Source organism: Babylonia areolata, chromosome 1, assembly GCF_041734735.1.
Source record: "Babylonia areolata isolate BAREFJ2019XMU chromosome 1, ASM4173473v1, whole genome shotgun sequence".
Taxonomy (NCBI): domain Eukaryota; kingdom Metazoa; phylum Mollusca; class Gastropoda; order Neogastropoda; family Buccinidae; genus Babylonia; species Babylonia areolata.
In genome coordinates, this window is record NC_134876.1 from 6,995,631 (window position 1) to 7,015,630 (window position 20,000).

The 20,000-nt window shown below is 45.7% G+C and overlaps 1 protein-coding gene across 1 annotated transcript in view; it reads left to right on the forward strand.

Annotated features, from left to right (window-relative positions):
- Positions 1–20,000, forward strand: part of LOC143291025 (rhomboid-related protein 3-like) — a 138,521-nt gene that overhangs the window by 39,974 nt on the left and 78,547 nt on the right. The gene's annotated exons all lie outside the window — the stretch shown is intronic.

The window sequence follows — 20,000 nt, forward strand, 5'->3', positions numbered from 1 at the left end:
GAATGTGATGTATGTAATTTGTGTCTCAGAATATCCTTTTCATCCATGTACTTCTTCGAAGTCAGCTTCCGGAAGAAGTTAAATGGTGACAGATTGCGTTGGAAAGGTTGAAAGTGGGAGTGGTGAAGTGGAGGTGGTGGGGGTGAGAGGGTGTGTGAGGGAGGTGTGTGTGGGGAGGGGGAGGGGGGTTCGGGGGGTGGGGGGGGGGGCAGTAAAACACCGCAACAGGGGACGCAGTTGCACGGACACAATCTTTCTTCCATCTCGTTCTACACACAAATCCACTTGGTGTCTGCAGCGCAGACAGACACGCAGACGTTCCAGCAAACCTATTTCCCTGAGCCTGGGAAAAAGGGCTACGTGCTGGTCAGGGGGCGGCAGACAGATGACTGATGGAATGACCACTGCCTCTCTGTCTTGGCCTGTGTCCATCTCTGACCATCTTTCTCCAGTGCCGACTGCACAGTCCGGTGTGGTCTGATTGTCAGGGCTCTCCTGGTGACTTGCAAGATTGTGTTCATGCTTTACGACATTGAGGTGGACAGAGGCAGTGATGATGGTTTGAAATGGTAGACCTTGGCTTGCGATCTGTAAAACGCTACTGCCAATACAATTATGTAACTCTCTCTCTCTCTCTCTCTCTCTCTCTCTCTCTCTCTCTCTCTATCTATCTATCTATCTATCTATCTATCTATCTATCTGTCTGTCTGTCTGTCTGTCTATCTATAGTCTCTTTGTCTCTGTCGCCGTTCTCTCTCTCTTTCTCTCACTCTCGCTCGCCCTCTTTCAAGTGTAAAACAAAAGAAAAAATCTTTAACGATGCAAAACAACAACAACAACAACAAAGAATTCTCATTTCCTTCGCATGTATTTGCAGCGTATTATTCTTGTTTGATTGTTGTTTGTTTTGGGGTGTTTTATTACTCTCCTGCAGATCTGGAATTTCCGTAATCAAAAAGAGGAGTTTGCGTGCTAGCTGTTTCTGTCCTTTACGACCGCGTGTTCAGAACTATCACTGGCCAGCTAAAAGAGCACGGCGTCAAGCGTCATTTAGCTGGGCCATATACCTGCCCTGAATGGCGGTGCTTGATTGACATTATCGTTGTGTTTGATTGTTCGTGTGTGTGTGTGTGTGTGTGTGTGTGTGTGTGTGTGTGTCTGTGTGTGTCTGTGTGTGTGTGTTGTTTGATTGTGTGTGTGTGTGTGTGTGTGTGTGTGTGTGTTTGTGTGTGTGAATGCGCGCGCGCGCGCTTGTGCGCATAAGAATAATAATAATAATAATAATAATAATAGCGACAGTAATAATAATAATAATAATGGTGATGATGATGATGATGATGATGATGATGATGATGGTAGTACGAAGAAGAAGAAGAAGAAATGACGATGATGATGATGATTATATCATCTAAATTATCAAACAAATCCACATCACATCAGACACACACCCTGGAATCAGACACACACCCCGGAATCAGACACATGCCCTGGAATCAGACTCACCCTCACACAGTCTGTAATCCGGCGCACACCTTGGAATCAGACACACACTGTCTAATCAGACACACACCCCGGAATCAGACACACACTGGAATAAGACATATCAGACACACACTCTGGAATCAGACACACACCCCGGAATCAGACACACGCTTTATAATCAGACACACGATCTGTAATCAGACACATGCTATGTAATCAGACACACGCTCTGTAATCAGACACATGCTATGTAATCAGACACACGCTCAGAAATCAGACACATGCTATGTAATCAGATACATACTCAGGAATCAGACACACGATCTGTAATCAGACACATACTATGTAATCAGACACATACTCAGGAATCAGACACACGCTCTGTAATCAGACACATGCTATGTAATCAGACACACGCTCTGTAATCAGACACATACCCAGGAATCAGGCATACGCTCTGTAATCAGACACATACTATGTAATCAGACACACGCTCTGTAATCAGACACAAGCTCTGTAATCAGACACATGTTATGTAATCAGACACATACCCAGGAATCAGACATACGCTCTGTAATCAGACACATGCTATGTAATCAGACATACGCTCTGTAATGAGACACATGCTATGTAATCAGACACAAGCTCTGTAATCAGACACAAGCTCTGTAATCAGACACATACCCAGGAATCAGACATACGCTCTGTAATCAGACACATGCTATGTAATCAGACACATGCTATGTAATCAGACATATGCTATGTGATCAGACACATACCAAAGAATCAGACACCCTCTGGAATCAGACACACACACTGTAATCAGACACTGTAATCAGACACAAACTGGAATCAGGCACATACCCTGGAATCAGACACACACTCTGTAATCAGACACACACCCTGGAAACAGACATATACCCAGGAATCAGACACATACAATGCCAGGTTCCTGCTGCCGAGTACCATAGTTGGTTGATGGGGTAGGGGGTTAGAGGGTGCAAGCAAGACAGGGGTTGGAGTGATTGACTGTGGGCGGGAGATGCTGAAGGAGGGATGGATGGTGGTGAGGTGGTTGATCCAGCACCAATGCAGACTCGGGTTCAGTGAGTTCTACAGAATGCTGGCACGTGCCATTGTCACGTCGCCATAAATGTTACCGAGGGTCTGTAGTCAAAGCAATGCCATATGTGGATGGAATATACATGTTAACATTCATTCCAAGACCCAGTGCTCGGAATCTTTTCGCGCTTTCTTGGCGAAGGTTGGCGATCTTTCTATTCTCCCAGGTCAGCAGAAGTTCCACTCCTGTTAGATAATGAATCTCCCCACACTTCCACACCCACCTCACCTTCTCACCTATATACACACACACGCACACACGCATATATATGTGCACGCAGAAGTTTATAAATCCTGCGATCCATGCGAAAGATAGGTTTTCGGAAACGCGAGAAAACACCCAGTATTGATTACGACATACTCATCAACATTATCTTGGTCGTGTGAAAAGAGGAGGTGGGTGAGAAGAAGAAGAAGAAGAAGAAGAAGCAACTGGAGAAGAAAAAGATGGAGAAAAGGGCCAATCGACCCCTTGCCAACAAATTAATGGCGTGTTGAGAGTACGGCATTGTGAGCAAATGGAGGCTGGAAGCGGATTACGTTACAGCACCTGCCTCCCCTTGAACCACGGAGTTGAATTTCCTTCCCCAGCCCCTGTCCAGTTCGCTCCAAGTTATCTCTGAGACTGTGTGTTACTGGATAGGGTTTCTGCTTCAACCTGTAACTGTGGTAGGGAAAATTGGAGTCCCTTGAATTATTTAATATGACATGCAGACTTGAAAGAGCACGCGTGCACGCACACACACAGACACACACACACACACACACACACACACACACACACACACACATACATACATGCATGTATGTATGTGTGTGTGTGTGTGTGTGTGTGTGTGTGTGTGTGTGTGTGTGTGTGACCGCTTTAACACGCACGCACGGAGAAGGCGAAATAATGTTTGTGAATGGCTAGAGATTACTGCACTGATTCGAGTGTAACGAAAACGTTTTATTACAGATTGTCGTGGCTGCTTATTACTGGATCTTTGCGGAAATGAAGTAAAACTTTACTTTTCATTCTTTGTCTCAAATGGCGGTGCTTTACCTTGCGCAATTCAATTTAGACGTCGCACAACAGCGCAAAAATGAACATTTCCAAGGAAAAAAACTCAGTCGTTTTCATCATTCTCTTTCCCCCGTCAAAAACTGTTCACAACAAGTGCGTAGTATTCCACGCTGTTGGCAAGAAGAAAAATGAAAAGTTTCTCGTTGCCAACAGTTTCAAACGTTTTCACATTGCGGAAGTGCAAAAATAAGATCTAATCATCGACCTTTTTAGGCAACGGAACTTCAAGAAAGGCGAACAGTGGTGAAGAGAGAAGAAAAGTGATTGTTCCTCCCCATAAGATTGCAATCAACATTTTACGTTCTTCCTTTCCAGCCGCGTTCTTACTTCAAGTCAAGCCGCCTTTTACCGACGCAGAACGAATTGTGCCAGCGATCGACCAGTTGATCTTGAGGTTTGTATGAAGTTAGACAGCCAGCCATTTTTGTCCCTTCCATCAGAGGATATATTTTCGACTCGTATTTGATCATTGCTCTGGCCTGGCTTGTGTCCATTTCTTTGTTATTATTGAACAGTTGTTTTCTTCAGTAGCACGTGCATTAAGGTTATTCATATTAAGCTCTTTGTTGTATTATATATCCTTGTATGTTATTATTTCTGGTTTTGCTGTCCATGTCTGCATAATTATATTCCTTGATATTATCACAATAATGTCTGTAAACACATCAGATGTTTTTGTGTCGAGTTGTTTCAAGGAGTCTGTGTTTTAAACGTGTGACAGTGACGTATCATTCTTCTGACTATGAAGAGCACCAGCAAGAGTTTCTTGGCTGTGTACAACCCATTTTGTGTCAAAAATAAGCTACTATTTTCCTCTTTCCTCCACGCTTTCCTCTTTTGTCAAACATGTTTCTCTACTGATATATAATTTCAGTTTCCGGGTCAAAGAAAATCATTTTGAAAACTGAGAGAGTGAGTTGCCATACACTGATGACTTGATGAAGTGCGGGTTGTTAAAGAATCTGGTCATTTCTGCCGTGTGTATTTCTCGATTTTTTTCAGTACACCATCTCTCTCCCATGACTCAATGAATTGAACATATGCGTAAATGATGGGCATTGTTAACACAGAGGCAATGAAATGGGAAAAGATGGAATGGAGGAAGAGGAGAAGGGATGGTAAAAAGCACTTCAGATAAGGAACTTTGGCAGCTGCACTGACGCAGTCTCTTACTGTCCCCTCGTTTTACCACAAACAAACCCCCTTGTAAACTGTGGCACACAGGGGAAGTGCAGGTGCACCCACACAGTATCTTTCCATCTGCTCGTTCTACGCACAATAAGACGAGACAGAGCGTAAACCTGACAAGATGGCGTGGAGAGCCTTGGCCAAAGGAATGATTCGGCGCTTATAGCTTTTAGAGGCGTTTGATTGGCTAAGAGCGGACCGGGCAAGACGGCTCGTCTTTTCACTGTTAGCCGCGTGAAATTTGGCCAAGCAGAGCAAACCGATAGGCCTAGTTTGCATCAGTTTGACATGGTAAGTATATGTAACACCAAACATGGAGTATAATACAAACTCCTCCAATCTGCAGCACAGATGCACGGATGTGCCAGCAAGGCCGTTTGCTCTGAACCTGAGTTGGAAGGGGGTTGGGGGATGGGGAGGGGTGGGGGAGCAGACAGATGACTGATTGTTTGACCACTGTCCCTCAGACTGTGTCCATCTCTGGCCAGAACGCCAGGGCAGTATGTGCAGTACCATGTGATCCAATTGTTTGGGTTCTCCCGCTGACTTGCCGATTGTGCTGATGTTTCACTGCATTATGGTGGACAGACCAAGAGAGAGGCAGAGATTGTGGCGAGAGTCGTGTGACCATTTTCCGAGAAGCATTGTCAAAATCGTTGCATTTTGCAGAAAGATTCCTTTACTCAGAATCGAAAGTTTGAACTTACTTGTTACTCTGGTGGTTTCTCATCACCTTTTTTTTCAGCACATCTGATACCGGAAAGTCTTGGGTTGGTCAGGCTGTGAGTGAATTCGGTTCATAGCAGCATCAAGGTTGCCTGGCAACATGTACGCAGCCGGGGTGCTGCATCAGACTGTTCTAAATTGAAGGGAGTTCCAGGCCTGTGTCCCGGTCTCGGGTTAGGCTTTCTCGTCTTGACTTGCGATGTTTCTTTGACCTTCTTCTTCGGGAAACTGGTTTATGTGCACAGCATGCACCTATGTCCCTGTCCTGACTGAAAGTTTCAAGAGATTTTGCCGTCTTGTGTGTGTGTTTTTTTCTGCATTCAAAATACCATTTATGTACTTCTTGTTAGTGCCTTCACGTCTAATGTTTAAAATACTTGAAACGTTTCATATCAACTAGCCTGCTAGTGTGGACATATTTAGTTTTCAAAGTTTCGCGAAAGGTGTACTTTGCACTGAAATAGATCCACAGCATTTGTTTGTTAGAACTGTCGACTGGCTTTGTCAGAAGTGGTGAGATCTCGTTTGTTCTTTCTGGCATTGCATTGTCTTGACTTGTCGACCGCTGCCAGCAAAGTTGCTATGCAAATTTGTGCTAAGAATAGTATCCCAGACTTCAGGAATTTGACTTGTTTTTTACATTCTTTCTTTGTCTTACTGTCGTTTCCTTCTCTTTCTCTGTCTGTCTGTCCATCTGTCTGTCGCATTCTCCGTCTTTCTTTTACTCCGTCCCTCTGTTTCTCTGTCTTTCCCACTTCATCTGCTTCCCCTCCTCTTCTTTTCCTTCCCCCCCCCCCTTCTCCCCATCCTCCTTGTTCTTGCTCGTTTCACATTTTTGGCCCTGGTATGCAACAAGCGTCTTGTCTGAGAACCCCCGAAATGGAAATATGTCAGACTTGTCCGTCACTTTAAGCACTGGTTCATCGTGTGTGTGTGTGTGTGTGTGTGTGTGTGTGTGTGTGTGTGTGTGAGGGAGGGAAAGAGAGTGTGTGTGAGTGTTGCTGTATGTGTTTGTGAGTGTAGGTGTGTGTGTCTCTGTGTGTGTGTGTGTGTGTGTGTGTGTGTGTGTGTGTGTGTGTGTGTGTGTGAGTGTGTGTCTGAGAGAGAGAGAGAGAGAGAGTGCGTCTCAACGCCACCCTTACACCTCCTCCATCACCCACCATCACCGGCACCACTTTCATCACGCACACAACTCAAGGACCATGTTCCAGAACTTTCAGCCCAGTCAGCAGAAGCAGGAGGGGGTCGGGGGGTGGGGCAGACAGACGAGGAGAGGAAGGAGCGGTGACAATGGAACCAGACATGTACTCAGCCAGGCTTCTTCCCCGGACACGTGACAGATCCATGGGGGGTACAAACGGGACAGGCGGTATGCACGATCACCTCAGGGAAGGAAGTAACGAAGAGGGGGTGTGGGTTCATTTTCGCAGCATCACAACGGACTCTATCTATCTATCTATCTGTCTATCTATCTATCTATTTATCTATCTATCTGCTTTAGTCACTTGGCTGTATTGCTTATTTATCATCATTGTTATCTTATTTATTTATTTATTAATTTATTACTATTATTATTTTATTATTATTATTACTACTACCTTTTTTATATTATAATTATTATTTATTTATTCATTTATTTATTTATGTAAGCTTATCTATTATTTATTCACCTTTTTTTATTTAAGGCCTGACTAAGCGCGTTGGGTTACGCTGCTGGTCAGGCCTCTGCTTGGCAGATGTGGTGTAGCGTATATGGATTTGTCCGAACGCAGTGATGCCTCCTTGAGCTACTGAAACTGAAACTGAAACTGTAAAGCCAACGACGGTTTCTGGGTTATAACGCAAGGTCCTGGTGACATGTATGCGTGCGTGTATGTGTTCGTATTTGTGTGTGCGTGCGTGCATACGCGTATGTGTATGTGTGTGTGCAGAAGATATCCTGTAACCCATGCCGCAGTTCGATGGAGTGTGGAAGGTAATTACCCAGTATTGATGTCGACAAAATGATTTTGGTCTTGTGAAAAGACGGAGCAAGAGGAAGAATATAAGGATCGATCTACTGCTTACACAAGCTAATTTCGTTTTGCAAGCGAGGCTTTCGATGTAAAACGAGGCCGAAAGCAGATCACATTACATAGACCAAAACTGCCTGCTCCCATGCGTTCAGATTTCATTTCACCACCTCTGCCCAGCTCACTTGTCTTCAAACTGTTGTCATCGGACAGGGGTTTATTTGGAAACTGGGTCTCCGACGGGGAAGAGATTAGGATTATGCTGTGGAGATTAGTTTAACGACCTATCTAAGGTCACGTTGTTCTGTGTTGAGATCTTGGTGTTGTGAAGGTTTCGTTGTTTAAGGGGGATGAAGGCCTCGGTGTCTGGGTATGAGATCCGTCTTGTGTTTCCAAGGGGAGTCCTGGACTGGAACTCTTTATATTCAGTTTGTAGTTAAACTGAGATATCACGCTTTCAAGCACACACGAGCAGGCGCGCGCGCACACACACACACACACACACACACACACACACACACACGCACGCGCACACACACACACACAAACACACACACAACACACACACACACACACACACACACACACACACACACACACACGACAAGAAAAAAAATTACATTGCAATTCAATGAAGAGGCAGAATAAAACAAACTATTCAGGCAACCCATTGTTCCAATCATTTCCATCCTAACTTCGCCATGTCCGCTAAGTCTTGAGGAGGCCTCCTTGATATTCATTGAATTCTGAAACAAATGTCTGGGTATGGAGACAGTGATATGACCGGCAAATGCACTAACGCAGTTCCTTTCCAACCACGTTCTGTTCACGAAGCCACCATGTATCCACGATAGTCACACACACACACACACACACACACACACACATATATATATATATGCAGCTCGTAGACTGAACCCCAGTCTTTCAGTGTGAAGTGGACCATGTTCCATCACAGCTTCTGCACCAGTGGAGTGATCCAATTGTCTGGGCTGTTGTGCTGACTTAGTGCTTGTGGCGGTGTGATGCCATGCTGGGGAACAGAGGCGGGAATGGGGGCCAGTTGCATAGGCTGGAGTTCGTTTTTGTCTTTCTACACACTTCTTTTTCTTTTGTTCATTGTTGTCGGTATCACATTCTTGCTATCTTCATTTAAGGCAAGGGTCGTGTTTGGTACATATCCAGCTGTTTGGATGCTGTGTGATGGTTTACATAGATATTTTTGAACAGCAGGCACTATTATTAGATGTGAAAAAAGAGTTTGGGTCAAATGATCACATTAGGCAAAATGGTCACACGCAACAAGATTATGATCAGGTTTTAACCGTCACTGCAAAGAAACGGAGTTGTGACCGAGCTAAAATGGAATAGGTTTATATAACGATGCATTATCCCAACTTCGCCTTGTCCGCTAAATCTTGAGGAGGCCTCCTTGATATTCATTGAATTCTGAAACAAATGTCAAAATTTTTTTCCTCAAGGCCTGACTAAGCGCGTTCGGTTACGCTGCTGGTCAGGCATCTGCTTGGCAGATGTGGTGTAGCGCATATGGATTTGTCCGAACGCAGTGACGCCTCCTTGAGCTACTGAAACTGAAACTGAAACTATCCACACCACAAAGTTTTGCTGGTAATTTTTTTTTCTCTCTCTCTTGAACACACGGAAACAGGGGATGGAAGAGCTGTACCTCAGTCACACACTGACAAAATCCTTTTTCAGGCTCGTTTTCCACAAACTTTTGCTTTTGCTTTGAATGGAGACTGATATTCCTGGGCAGATGAAATATCAGGGGACGGGCGCAATAGCCGAGTGGTTAAAGCGTTGGACTTTCAATCTGAGGGTCCCGGGTTCCAATCACGGTGACGGCGCCTGGTGGGTAAAGGGTGGAGATTTTTACGATCTCCCAGGTCAACATATGTGCAGACCTGCTTAGTGCCTGAGCCCCCTTCGTGTGTATATGCAAGCAGAAGATCAAATACGCACGTTAAAGATCCTGTAATCCATGTCAGCGTTCGGTGGGTTATGGAAACAAGAACATACCCAGCATGCACACCCCCGAAAACGGAGTATGGCTGCCTACATGGCGGGGTAAAAACGGTCATACACGTAAAAGCCCACTCGTGTGCATACGAGTGAACGCAGAAGAAGAAGAAGAAGAAGATCAGGGAACTTCTTGTCATGTAGATTAAAACACTCCCAGTCCAAATCCAACTTTAAAACCATCCCCAGGACTTGTCTGTTCAAAACTTATAATAAACTGCCTTTGATTAATATGATGCACTGTCATGTTTTATTTGTAATGTTTCTCACTTAGCTTGACTTACTTGCATGTTTTGGTGGATGGTGTAATGCATTGTGTACTGTATATTTTGCTATTAGAAATGTTGTATTGTTAAGCGCTCAAGCAACAATTTATTCGACTAGGTGCTATATAAATAAACCTATAATCATATATCATCATCGGTAGTAGTAGGACTAGTGGTAGTGGTAGTAGTAGTGGTAGTAGTAGTATCATCATCATCATCTTGTAGCTGACCTCTGTCCATTTATCTGGGCCTGTGTCCATCTGTGTCCTTTGTGCCGGCGCCGTGTGCAGCCATGACATCCGATTGTCTGGACTGTCCCGGTGAGTCAGTGATATTGATGATTTGTTATTTCACCTTTCAGTACTACTCGTTTCGAAAGGTCTGGGGCAAGAGTAGGTGCTCGGCCAGGGAAGATGTCAAACCCTTTAAGTTCTGAAGATCAAGTACGAGTACAAAACAAGGACTTTGTTTAAATCGGGCAGCCCGGTGATAGACTCTGCAGGATTAACAACAGGGAGAGGGCAATGGCAAGTAGGGAGAGATAGGCAGAGGAAAGAAGTGACACCAGGGGAATATATATATATATATATATATATAAGAGAGAACAAAATAAAGGAAATAACTACGCCAACATAATCGGTTTCCCGCTTCTAACACTGGGTGCATGGCTTCTTGCGCAAGAATGAAACAGAACACGTCGTGGGAAGCAGCTACGCCAACGTAATCTGTTTCTGACACTCTCACGCGGGGTGTCTCGCCTCCAAGGTAGGATAAACATTCACGTGCCAGAAAGCCGATCGATAAATGATTCACAGTCTGGCGAGCGTGGGGCAGACGACCCATATTGCATCACTGTCTGAGTGTCTCAACTTTTGGCCCGCCCCTCCCCCCCTCTCAGTTAAACCTGAACCCCCTATATGCCGCATCTCTTGTGCTGATGAGGTGATATTGCTGTCATGTTATATCCATGTGGAGGGTAGGAGCGCCTAACGGTTGGGTATTTTAGGATTACGATAACCGTTGCGCAGAAGCTGTTCGGGCTTTTTTTTTTTTTTTTTTTTTTTTTTATGTCTTGTGCATTGTTGTTTTGTTAGTGCTATAGAGGTTGTTTTGTTTTGCTTTTTGTTGTTGTTTTTTCTTCAACGAATCCGTCTGAGAAACAAAGTCTTCCATGATCACCAGATAATCGGCATAATCTTCGACTGTGCGAGAAAAAGGCGGTGATGTGGGCAGTACGGTGAAGGATTGGAAGTTACAGCTGTGAGTGTGAAGACTGTCAAAAAGGTGGCTAAAATCGTCACGAACGTAACATCCCACTCACAGAAATAAGTGACCTTCGGGAGTTAGTGTTGTCCATAAACACGTCCCACTCACAGAAATAAGTGACCTTGGGAGTTAGTGTTGTCCATAAACACATCCCACTCACAGAAATAATTGACCTTGGGAGTCAGTGTTGTCCATAAACACGTCCCACTCACAGAAATAAGTGACCTTCGGGAGTTAGTGTTATTCATACACACCAGAAATAAGTGACCTTCGGGAGTTAGTGTTATTCATAAACACATCCCACTCACAGAAATAAGTGACCTTGGGAGTTAGTGTTGTCCATAAACACATCCCACTCACAGAAATAAGTGACCTTCGGGAGTTAGTGTCGTCCATAAACACATCCCACTCACAGAAATAAGTGACCTTGGGAGTTTCTGTTATTCATAAACACATCCCACTCACAGAAATAAGTGACCTTCGGGAGTTAGTGTTGTCCATAAACACATCCCACTCACAGAAATAAGTGACCTTCGGGAGTTAGTGTTGTCCATAAACACGTCCCACTCACAGAAATAAGTGACCTTCGGGAGTTAGTGTTATTCATAAACACATCCCACTCACAGAAATAAGTGACCTTCGGGAGTTAGTGTTGTCCATAAACACATCCCACTCACAGAAATAAGTGACCTTGGGAGTTAGTGTTGTCCATAAACACATCCCACTCACAGAAATAAGTGACCTTCGGGAGTTAGTGTTGTCCATAAACACGTCCCACTCACAGATATAAGTGACCTTGGGAGTTAGTGTTGTCCATAAACACGTCCCACTCACAGATATAAGTGACCTTGGGAGTTTGTGTTATTCATAAACACATCCCACTCACAGAAATAATTGACCTTGGGAGTTAGTGTTGTCCATAAACACGTCCCACTCACAGAAATAAGTGACCTTCGGGAGTTAGTGTTATTCATAAACACATCCCACTCACAGAAATAAGTGACCTTCGGGAGTTAGTGTTGTCCATAAACACATCCCACTCACAGAAATAAGTGACCTTCGGGAGTTAGTGTTGTCCATAAACACATCCCACTCACAGAAATAAGTGACCTTCGGGAGTTAGTGTTGTCCATAAACACATCCCACTCACAGAAATAAGTGACCTTGGGAGTTAGTGTTGTCCATAAACACATCCCACTCACAGAAATAAGTGACCTTCGGGAGTTAGTGTTGTCCATAAACACGTCCCACTCACAGATATAAGTGACCTTGGGAGTTTGTGTTATTCATAAACACATCCCACTCACAGAAATAAGTGACCTTGGGAGTTTGTGTTATTCATAAACACGTCCCACTCACAGAAATAAGTGACCTTGGGAGTTAGTGTTGTCCATAAACACATCCCACTCACAGAAATAAGTGACCTTGGGAGTTAGTATTGTCCATAAACACATCCCACTCACAGAAATAAGTGACCGTCGGGAGTTAGTGTTATCTATAAACACATCCCACTCACAGAAATAATTGACCTTGGGAGCTAGTGTTATACATGAAGGCAGAAGAAACACAGAAAAAGGCAAAGCCTTGGCACAGCAGCAGTACAGTTTTCAATCCCAAGTAGGTAAAAAAAAAAATGACTGGCCTGTGTGAAGCAGATAAGGGACTGGAGGTAGCAGGTGAGGGTAAAAACGTAGGAACCAAAAGAAGCAATGAACCGCATTAACAAAAAAAAAATCTATTACCATTCCTCCCGCGTCTTTCGTCGAACGTCTCGCGTCCAACGCAGTGCTATCACCAAGAAGCCAGTCCGTGACTGATTCGGAGTCTGGCGCACGTGGAGACAGACGAACAGATTACCCGTGTTCAATAACGAGGAAGGTGGCAGAATGGTAAAGACGCTCATCTGCCAATACAGTGTCTGTGAGGGTCTGGGTTCGAATCCCGCTCTCGCCATTTCTCCTAAGTTTGACTGGAAAATCAAACTGAGTGTTTAGACATTCGCGTGAGACAATAAACCGAGGTCCCGTGTGCAGCAATCACTTGGCGCACTAAAACGGTACTCATTGCAACGAGAGTGTTGTCCCCTGGCAAAAAAACATGTCGAAGAAATCGACTCTAATAGGTACACAAATATATGTGCATGCACTCTAGGCCTGACAAAGCGCGTTGGGTTACGTTGGGTTACATCTGCTTAGCAGATGTGGTGCTGCGTATATGAAATTGCCCGAACGCAGTAACGCGTCCTTGAGAAAAGGAAAATGTAACTTCTTCTTCTTCTTCTTCTGCGTTCACTCGTATGCACACGAGTGGGCTTTTACGTGTATGACCGTTTTTACCCCGCCATGTAGGCAGCCATACTCCGTTTTCGGGGGTGTGCATGCTGGGTATGTTCTTGTTTCCATAAGCCACCGAACGCTGACATGGATTACAGGATCTTTAACGTGCGTATTTGATCTTCTGCTTGCATATACACACGAAGGGGGTTCAGGCACGAGCAGGTCTGCACATATGTTGACCTGGGAGATCGTAAAAATCTCCACCCTTTACCCACCAGGCGCCGCCACCGTGATTCGAACCCGGGACCCTCAGATTGAAAGTCCAACGCTTTAACCATTCGGCTATTGCGCCCGTCGGAAAATGTAACAATCACTGTCTCTCACTGCTGGCCCGCTTCCCATCTCTGGCCCCAGTCAGTAAAGCTGTATGATATGACTGCTGTGGCTACCACGCTGACCTGTTGATGTTGGGATCACAAGTGGAGGCACTGGGACAGCCGGCGATCAGGGATGTGGATCAATATTTTAAACGATAGATCCTTCTTCTCAAAGATCGTCTGTGTGCATGAATGTGTGTGTGTCGATGTTGTGTGTGGGGCGGAGGTGTGGCTGGATCGGTGTGTGAATTTGTTTGTAAAAATAGTATTTTGAGCGTGTTCGTATATTTAGCATTATATCCATGTGTCTTATTCATACCACATTTATTAGTTAGTGAACGTAAGGCCACAAAGTAAGCGCAATATTAATAACAGTGAATGTCATGAGCCTAAATATTGTTTTGTAGTTTCGTATAAACACACACACACACACACACACACACACACACACACACACACACACACACATATATATATATATATATAGAGAGAGAGAGAGAGAGAGAGAGAGAGAGAGAGAGAGAGAGAGCTGTCTTTGTGTTCGTTTTCGCAAAGCGCTCATAGTTTTTTCACAGAGTGAGAAAGGGCTGTGATGATGGAATGATGATAGGCGATGGACAGTAACAGTTGTAAGAATGAAGGCTGAATACCAGTGGTTCCACTCGCACAAAACCTGTCTAATAAAACAAGTGAAAACAACGCCACCTTCATCGCACCAAGACCAAATTCCTGAATGCACTGGAAGGCCCGCAAGTGAGCTTGGGAGTTGGAGCCAATATAAATGGAAGAAAAAGAATAGGTAGAGGAGGTGGAGGAGGAGGAGGAGGAGGTGGAGGAGGAAGAGGTGGTGGAAGAGGAGAAGGAGGTGGAGGAGGAGGTGGAGGAGGAGGCGGAGGAGGAGGAGGTGGAGGAGGAGGAGGGGGCGGGACGAAAAGGAGGAGTACTGGTCATGCAGTAGCAGGGTTTTGATCACAAATCCAATTAAAAAAAAAAACAATTAATGTGCGAAGCAGAAAAGGGGTTTGGGGAGCAAATAATGGGGTGAGAATAAAAACAGCAGGTTGTGACGGCTGCAATAAACAGCGCCATCACGGTTTATTTCCATCCTCGTCGTACGCTGTGGTGTAGTTAAATGTTGGCTATTTCGTCTGCGTGGAGCATGGAGCTTCAGCTTCACGATTGTTCGTGTCTACAATCGGGCTTAAGTTGTGTAGTCTGACCGTTTTCAGTTCGCCACTTAAACAGCCACACTGTGTTTTCTGAGGCGGGGGCTGGCGTGGGGTCTACATTTCATGATCATCACAAGACAACAAGCACTTATGTTAAATGACTAGGGGCGATAAAGGTGCTGATGTGGGATGGAAGTTACTGCTGTGTGTGTCTGTGTGTGTGTGTGTGTATGTGTGTGTGTTTGTGTGTGAGTGCGTGCGTGTGTGTGTGTGTGTGTGGCTGGGAAATTTGTGTAAGTACAAAATGACAATTGCCACATGCATGAAAACCCACTCACAAAAAGATAAGAAAAATAAGAGGGACTGTGGGTCTCTGGACTGACACATGAAATGTGGAAGGCCCTTCGTGGTGGAGATGACCAGGGTGGAATAGAATGTCACAATGTCACGACGTTCCTCCGTATGGAGGCTTCTTCAAGTGTGGTGATTGAAAAATAGGGAACGTTGGTCGAGGCGAGTTGGGGATGAAAGCTAATCACAAGAGAACTGACTCAGGGAAGGAAGAAAAACAAGAGAGGCAAGACCTTCAAGACTCACTTGTGATAAATTAAGTCCCCTAGCATTAATTACAGAGTAATTTCCCTTTTTTTAACTACCTGCACCAAAACGTTTGCAAAATAAATAAAAATTCCATGCTTAACAAAAGAAGTTCCTGTTTGAACAAAAAATGAAAATAATGACTCCTCTTGTTGTGTCAGAATAAGAGGTCAAAGTGCCAAGTTTAGAGAATACAAAAAATATAAATATAACAATAAATGCAGTTTGCTTATAATTAGGCTTCTTTTTTATTATTATTTTTTTGTGCCCATTCCAGATGTGCAATATTATTTTAAGCAAGATGGCTGGAAAGAACTGAATTTTTCCTATTTTTATGCCAAATTTGGTGTCAACTGACAAAGTATTTGCAGAGAAAATGTCAATGTTTAAGTTTATCACGGAGACACAGACACACAGACTCACGGACACACACACACACACACACACACACACACACACACACACACACACACACACACACAACCGAACACCGGGTTAAAACATAGACTCACTTTGTTTACACAAGTGAGTCAAAAATGAACACAGAGAAATAAAGGAAGTCAGTTGAATTCTCTGTACTAAAAACAAGAAAGCATTATACTCACGTCCTCTATTTCTTTGTGTTAAGTTGTTTTGTTGTTTTTTCTACCCCTCGTGAGTCAGTTCTCTTGTATTTAGCTTTCATCCCCCACTGTGCCAAACTATCTTTCCCTCTAAAACGATCACCACATTTGAAGAAACCTCTATTGGGAAAAACGTCGTGACATTGTGATATTCTGTTTCTTTCAGGTCATATCTGCCACCAAGGTACTTCCACAATTTATGTTCCACTCATGGATACATTTGAAGCTCGGAGCTGCAGTCCATGAACGTATAAGAAGGAGGAGAAGGAAAAGAAGAAGAAGGGAAGAAGGAAGAGGGGGAGAGGAGGAAAGAGAAGAATAGGAGGAGGAGGAGTAGGAAGAAGAAGAAGAAGAGGATTAATCCATTACGCAGCATATCCAATAACAGCACTGGCTGTTGAAAGCAGAGAAGTGGGGAGGAGGGAGGACACTGAATGTCTGGTGGCTTTCAACACAAGACAAACAAATACGCGCCGAACATCAAACATTAGGTCAATAACTAATCCTGGGCCAGGCACGTGCGTGTGGAGGCAGACGACCAGTGTTCAATCACTGTACCTAGGTCCTGGCCCCTCCCAGCCCCTACCTCTGGTCCCTGTCAGGAGAGCCAGACACCACGTGTGATCTGATTGCCGAGGCTGTCATGCTGACGTGTTGGTGGTATTCCGCTCGTGTTTTCATCACGATGGGGGTATATGGAAGCATCGGATGACGTAGTGGCTATGGGGTGAGAACTGTTGTTGTGAGTGCAGAAGGTCTTTCAGATTTTTTTCTGAGTCGCGTGCCTTTCGGTTTATTTGCAATTGCTGTGGTTGTATTCTCCCCCCCCCACCCACCCACCCACACACACACACACACACACACACACACACACACACACACACACACACGCACACATATATATGTGTGTGTGTGTGTGTGTGTGTGTGTGTGTGTGTGTGTAACATATACATTTATCTATTTATATATAAAGGATTCGCGGGTTTTCTGAATGCAGGAGAAAGCGAGAAGTCAATTTTGACAAGCAGCAAAGTACGGTTTGGGTCATCAAGTCAAACAAGAGGAAAGCTCTGTAGAAGAGGAATGAGGGACATAATGAAAACGAAGGATGATGCAAGCGAGATAATCAACAGCAGCACCCACGTAGGCCATCTATTTCCAGCCCCATCTTTGCCGAATGCCTCTCGCTTCCGACGCTGGACAAACATTCAAGTGCCAAGTCTCCCGAGTCCGGCGCGCGTGGAGACCGACGACCCGTGTTCAATCACTGTCTCTCCCAGTCTTGGCCCGCCTCCAGTCTCTGTTTCCTGCAAGTAAATCCTGACCCCGTGGAGGATCTAATTGCTGTGGTGGCTAACCCCCCCCCCCCCCCCCCCACCCGCCACTCCCTCTCTCCCCCACCCCCGACGGTGATGTGTTGACATTGCGCTCCAGTTTTATCAGCGGTAAGAGACAGCACTAAAACTCACCACGGAAGGCAAGTGCACTAATGAAAACCGCTTCTGGTCCAAGTGTCTCTTGTTTCAGTCCCCAGATCTCGTTTTCATCACGAGACGAACGCACGCGCGTCACGTGCTGGCAGCAGTCAGTGGCTCAGTCTGTGTCTGACAGGGGAGAAATGACCCGTGTTCGGACATGGCATCCCTTTGTCATGTTCTAGATGAGCCCCCTCCCCTACCCCCCCCCCCCCCCCCCCCCCCCCCCCCCCCGCCCCCTTGAATCCCCCCCCCCCTCCACCTTATCCGGATCACCACAGCACACACACACACACACACACACACACACACACACACACACATTTAGATAGGTGATGATGGTGTGGGGATGGGAGGATCGAGGATAGGGGAGGATGGTGTGGGATATGGGGAGGTGCAGGATGGGGGATAATTGGTGAGAGGTAGAGGTAGGATAGGGGGCTACCAGGTTGGGCAGGAGGGGTTGGGCAGAAGGATAGGGAGGGTTGGACAGTGGAGGAGGTAGAATAAGGTGGGATATCGGAGAGGACGTGTGGCCTGGGGGAGGTGGGGGTATTGTGAGACAGAGGGGTAGTATGACACTTGGGGGGGGGGGGGGCAGGTTTGTTTGTTTGTTTGTTGTTTTATTTTGTTGGGGATTTTTTTTCGTCTTCTTGAGCTACGTTGTTCTTGCATCATAATCTACTAACAAACGAAACCACTATCACCTCCCAGTCTGCTCTAAGTCCAGGTCAGTATCCTACTCTACCTCCCAGCCCCCTTCCCCCAGTATCCTACTCTACCTCCCTGCCCCCTTCCCCCAGTATCTTACTCCACCTCCCAGCCCCCTTCCCCCAGTATCTTACTCTACCTCCCAGCCCCCTTCCCCCAGTATCTTACTCCACCTCCCAGCCCCCTTCCCCCAGTATCTTACTCTACCCCCCTGCCCCCTTCCCCCAGTATCTTACTCTACCTCCCAGCCCCCTTCCCCCAGTATCTTACTCTACCTCCCAGCCCCCTTCCCCCAGTATCTTACTCAACCTCCCAGCCCCCTTCCCCCAGTATCTTGCTCTACCTCCCAGCCCCCTTCCCCCAGTATCTACTCCACCTCCCAGCCCCCTACCCCCAGTATCTTACTCTACCTCCCAGCCCCCTTCCCCCAGTATCCTATACCTCCCAGCCCCCTTCCCCCAGTATCTTACTCTACCTCCCAGCCCCCTTCCCCCAGTATCCTATACCTCCCAGCCCCCTTCCCCCAGTATCCTACTCTACCTCCCAGCCCCTTTCCCCCAGTATCCTACTACCTCCCAGCCCCCTTCCCCCAGTATCCTATACCTCCCAGCCCCCTTCCCCCAGTATCTTACTCTACCAGCCCCCTTCCCCCAGTATCCTACTCTACCTCCCAGCCCCCTCCCCCCAGTATCTTACTCTACCTCCCAGCACCCTTCCCCCAGTATCCTATACCTCCCAGCCCCCTCCCCCCCAGTATCCTACTCTACATCCCAGCCCCCTTCCCCCAGTATCTTACTCCACCTCCCAGCCCCCTCCCCCCAGTATCCTACTCTACCTCCCAGCCCCCTTCCCCCAGTATCTTACTCTACCTCCCAGCCCCCTTCCCCCAGTATCCTATACCTCCCAGCCCCCTTCCCGCAGTATCCTATACCTCCCAGCCCCCTTCCCCCAGTATCTTACTGTACCTCCCTGCCCCCTTCCCCCAGTATCCTATACCTCCCAGCCCCCTTCCCCCAGTATCTTACTCCACCTCCCAGCCCCCTTCCCCCAGTATCTTACTCTACTTACCAACCCCCACCCCAGTATCCTCCAGTACCTCCCATATGCATATCTATATATATATATATATATAGATATATATCCAAGACAACGCAGACATATGAACAATTATCACGTGCAGACAGTTGTCAAACCTTTTATTTGCTCAGCGTCAGCGTCTGTAAAAAAAAAAAAAAAATTATGGAGCATCCCATAAAAGTGCACAGCTCAAACCCTCGACGTACACTGCGAATGCAAATATTGCCCTCCGTCCCTGACCAAAGAAAACTTCCAGAACTGTGAACTTTTTTTTTTTTTTTTTTTTTTTTTTTTTTTTTTTTTTTTTTTTTTAGTTCTGCAGATGCGCGTGCGCGTACTGACTGTCAGAAATATACACTTACCGAAAGTCGTCTCGGAGGTTCCTTGTGACGTCATGGAAAAATTTATATTTTTAGGGTCAGCATGGGTTAATGACGTATGTTTGTGTGTTATTCAAAGAGTTAGGAGAAGAAGAAAAAAACAACTCCCCACATGATTAAGAAAAATAGCGTTGCTTATTTCACGTT